At 41.0% G+C, this 5,078-nt stretch overlaps 1 pseudogene; it reads right to left on the bottom strand.

The window, feature by feature from the left end:
* Window positions 1–4,010, bottom strand: part of LOC101577179 — a 23,732-nt pseudogene extending 19,722 nt beyond the window's left edge.
* Window positions 4,011–5,078: the final 1,068 nt, after the last annotated feature.

The following is a 5,078-nucleotide window of genomic DNA, read 5'->3' as shown; positions in this document are numbered from 1 at the left end:
CAGACAGCCCCGCCCCCTGGTGGGCTGAGCTGGCCACACACACAAAATGAATGAATGAATAAATAAATAAATAATTAAAAAAAAGCTACCAACTTTAAAAAAAAAAAAAATTGAGTATTTTGATACTAAGGCATTGCTCTTTTTGCTCAGCATTACTTGCCTATTCTGGGTCTTCTGTGTATTAATGTGAAGTTTGCTATTTTTTTTTCTAATACTGTGAAAAAATCATTGGCTTTTGAATTTTGATGAAAATTGCATTGAATCTGTAAATACCTTTTGGTAATATGATCATTTTAGCAATATATTAATTGTACTGATCACTGAGTATCTTCTAGTGTCTTTTTCCAGTTTCTTCAATTTTTATAATTTTTTCTGTAGTTTTGTTTTTACTTCACTGATTAGACTTATTCTTAGTTACTTTTTAAAAGTTATTGAAATTCTTCTTTAAGTATTATGAAATTCAGTGATGAGGCTATCTACGTTTTTCCTTATGAGAAGAGTTTTGATTATTAAATGAAGGCTGTATATGTGCTATGTCTATTTATTTGTATTTACACAAATAAACTTTATAGTTCAAGTAAGTTTCTATGCAGTCTTTTTTTTTTTGTCAGAACTGGGGATTGAACTCAGGCTCTTGTGCTTGCTAAGCAAGTGGCTATTCTACTGAGCTATCTCATGGTCCCTTCTGGGCAGTCTTATTTCATTTATTTTTTTTAACTTCTTGGCTTACAATGTTGTAATATTTTTATGATTAATCTTTAAGAGGATAATGATAGTTCCTTATTTATTCCTGATTTTACCCTAACACCTTGCTCCACAGTTTGTAGATCCTTTGTCAGTGTCAGCCATGTGGATGAGTTACGGCCACTGCCTGACCAATTTACTCTCTGTGAAAGCCTGAGAGAGTGTTTTCTCTCCATGTGACTCTCCTTAGGCACACTCTACATCATCGATCACTGTTCTCTGTGGCTCCATACCTCCTTGATCAGTAAATTTGGGACATAACTGAGTTACAGGATGTTACAGTACAGGTTCTCCTATATCCTGAGTCTTCACTGATCTTGAAAGGCTAGGGCCAAAATGTTGGCTGTTCTTGCAACCCTTCTTTTCTTTTCTCTACTTTTTGGTCTTCAAAGTTAAGTTGTTAACCCTCTAGAAGAAGATGGCTTGATTTTATAGTTTTCTTTTTATTTGTTCTTTTTTATCTTTCCTTTCCTTTGATCTCTTGGTTTTATATAGAAGCATGTTATTTAGTTTCTAATAATTAAAAATTTTTTATATATTTTCCAAATTTCTACTATGTATTTTCAATTTCATTCTCTTTTGGTCAGCTAACTTATGTGATGTGTTAGTTTGCGAGATCCTCTATTAAATTACCAATCTGGTGGTGATTTTTCCAATTTTGTGGTTCATCTTAGATACAGCACAAATGGGGACATAGGAGCACGCCCGCTCCACTCACTTGAACTTGAACAACCCAGAGCCAACCTTCTGACTCAGCACTCTAGCAATTATGCTGTCATTCACTGCTCTGTAAGACCCCGTGGGAGTTGTGCTGGGTCAGGCACACATTTCAAATCCTTAAATGCATTCAGCACCAGTGCCACTTTCTTCCCTCTCCTGCTATTGCTTTCATTCTGTGCTTACCATTTTCCTTTCTGCCAGTGGGACCCTGCTCACTCTGAGCGTGATTTCACCTTTTAAACTTCATTTAACTTTGTTTTTTTCACCATACTATTGTGTGCAATGTACAATGCTTTGTTCTTCATACACAAAAACTTTGAAACCCATCCTCCATGATAACACTGTTGACAAGCCAACTTTGTCAAATTCATTCAGAAGCCTTTGTATTTTTTCTTTCTCCTCTAACCCCAACTCTAATACTTTATATTTCCCTACCCTGGGATTAGTTATCAGGGACCTGGAGGGTAGAGGAATCTAGTATTCACCCATCAAATATGGGAGGTGGAGAGGAAGCATATGGCCTCTGTGTTTTTCCAGCTGGTAAGAGAACCTCACAGGGGGCTCTGCTTTAGCCCTCCTCAGGGGTCTGCTGCAACCTCCCTGAGTACTAGGGCTATTTGTTGATCCTTACTGAATATATAGATACTTCTTCTTGGAGTCTCTCTTGGATTGCTTCTCTTATACTAGTCCTTTTCTTTTCATCCTGCTGGGTTCTTGGTTCTCTATGCTGGGAATTTACCAGGGTTTTATGGAGGGAAGCTACTTACTACCCTTCCTCAGACAGGTACACTGTGGTGTTAGGTGATTTTGTAATTGATCGGAAGCTGGAGCTAGTAGATCTCCCCAACTCCTGACCTATTTGGGAAGTAGATTGTGACTAAAGGAAGATGAAAAGTTTCAAAGAAAGTAGTGTGGTGCTCACGCTAGCTCAGAGCAGCTGGAATAACCTAAAGAGTTCAGATTTATCAGGGGATGCTCTGGAGGGCTGAATGGGTTTGAGACTGACCTGAAGGAAGCTCTGTAAGGTTTCTGTGCAGGGAATGACACAAGGGACACTGTGTAAGTTTCCTATGACTAATATCAAAGGGGTTCAGCTCTACAGGAGGTTCTCTGGAACTACACAGGTCAGGGACAGACCCAGGGAAAGGCCTACAAGGTGCCCATAACCTAAGTCTTATTCTTCCTCCTCACAAATCTATCTGGGGTTATGCAACGTCCATTCCACCCTACTTCCTACTTAAATGCTTTCTCAGACACTGGAATAAATTTGGCCCCAGCATATACAATGTCCTTACCCCTCTGCATAGTCTGTGCCCCAAGATAAGAACAACCTCCCGAGCCCACCTATGCTTCCTCCAGGTCTTTCAACCATAAGGCACTGAACTGTTACCGTGTTACTCCTTCAAGAAGTGGCAAGCGCAGTTGGTGCCAGGGCCAGGTCTCTTTTTCAGCCATGTATATTTATCAGTGCAAAGAGAAAATGGGTAAATTTTCTAAGGACCTTGAATAATTTGTTGATAGTTGCTATATCCAGACAATGGCTTTGGTCTGACCTGCTGAAATATTGAGTTCATCCTCATTTCTTGCTCCCCAGCAATCAAAAGACAAAGATTTATAAAAGCTGAAAAACAGGCCAGTGGTGAAACTTTAGGGCTACCTCCCAGGGATTATCAGCCAACTGATATGTTATCTGGAGTGCAAGAAGGGCCTAAGTGGGGTTATAACACTGGGGATGGAAAAATAGATGGAGGTTATACTTCCAAGCCAAAGAAGTGGGTTGACACCAGGGTATGCCCACTCCACAAATTGTGATAAACTCAGTGATGATAATCCAGCTACTTTTCACCATCAGCCTGAAGAAGTACTAAAGGAAGCGTTTAAATATACTAATCTAAATCTGGAATCTAGAGAGAACCAAACTATTCTATGACAGCATTTTACTAGTGAGTCAGACCCAGATACTAGGAGAAAACTCTGACAGGGCTCACAAGCCTGGGATAAATCAATTGGTCGATGTATATCACATGTTCTTTAACAACTGTGATGAAGTAGAGGATAAACAGGAGTTGAATAAAGCAAAAATAATGCAGGTTAAAGTTTCCACTCTCTAAGCATGGTTTTATGATACCCAGGGGAAGGCTCTCAAGGCTTCTCTAGTAATCATTAAGCTGAAGGACTCCCAACTCTACCCTAATGGGTAAGGCTCGTGATCGATCTGATAGCAACAAGGGGGAACGAGGCAATCCAAAGGATGATGGAGGCAAGTCTGAGTGTTTCAAGTGGTATAAACAGGCAAAGGGAAAAGGAGTGCCCCCCAAAATCTACCGGGTCTTTGCCAGACCTGTGTGAACACAGTTGCAGACCCTGGCATTGGAGAAAGCACTGCTGTCATTCCAAGGAGACAAGTCATCAACCACGTTGGTAGCCAGGGAAAAATGCTGGGGCAGTGAATAATGGTGCCTGAGGTAGCCTGTGTGGCTCCCATTAGGAACATCCTCATCACCTTGCAGGAGCTTGGGCAATTCCAGATGTAGTGGGAACACCATCTCACTATTGGGGCATCTTTAATTCTAACCTCTTGTTAGAGTGACTTACTATCCCATCCCTCAGCTGTTGTGGGCCTTGAAGAAGTTGATTGTCATCTTCCTTTGTTTCCATTCTGAACTTCCTGTTGGGAGATGTCATTTTCCAATCTGCCTTCCTGCTAATACTGGAGTGTCCCATACCTGTACTTGGAGGAGCTATATTCTTCCTACTCCAGGCTTCTTTCATTCAAACCTCTGGCAGCCTATGCCTGGCTTCACTGGGCCTGATTTTCCTGCTGGAAATTGATCTCTAAGAATGGTATTATGATACTCAAGGGAGGGCTCTCAAGGCTTATCTAGTAATCATTAAGCTGAAGGATTCCCAACTCTACCCTCACAGAAGTCAATATCCCCTTAAAAGAGAGGCCAGGGGCTGGGGTGATAGCTCATCAGTCTAAGCACCTGTATGGCAAGTGCAAGGACCCAGGTTTGACCTTAGTACTGCATGCCATGCCAGCCCCAGAAGCCTGGGTGTTCTGTGCTGGCCCAGAAACTGGGTGTGCTGGCACATGCTTATAATCCCAGAATCGGGGAGGTTGAGACAGGAGGATCACTCCAAGTCTGAGCTATGTAGTGAGATCCTGTATCAAATAAATAAATAAATAAATAAATAAATAAATAGGCTAGGTAGGGCTTAAAGCCTATTGCTGATAAATTTTTGGCTACAGAGCTGCTGGTACCATGCTGGTCCCTGTGCAACACACCCATATTACCAATAATCAAGCCATCTGGAAAATATGATTTACCATAAAATCTCTGAATCATTAATGAGTGAGTGGTTCCTATTCACCTCAGTGGCAAATCCATATCTACTTGTTGCACAGTTCTCAGGACACATGTTTTGTTTTTGTTTTTTAACTGACTTTTTTGTCCTTGGTCTTAAGAATGTCTTTTTATTTCTCTATTCCTGTGGACTCTAGCTGTGGTAGATAAACTGATGGTCAGTTTAAGTGGGAATGCCCAGCTGAACTGGTCAATGTGGTTCTAGGTGTGGAAGACCCACCTGAAAACAGTTGCCAATGACCCAAT

This window comes from Octodon degus, unplaced genomic scaffold (genome assembly GCF_000260255.1).
Source record: "Octodon degus isolate 3935 unplaced genomic scaffold, OctDeg1.0 scaffold00059, whole genome shotgun sequence".
Classification (NCBI taxonomy): Eukaryota; Metazoa; Chordata; class Mammalia; order Rodentia; family Octodontidae; genus Octodon; species Octodon degus.
This window is presented reverse-complemented; position numbering and strand designations above follow the sequence as displayed.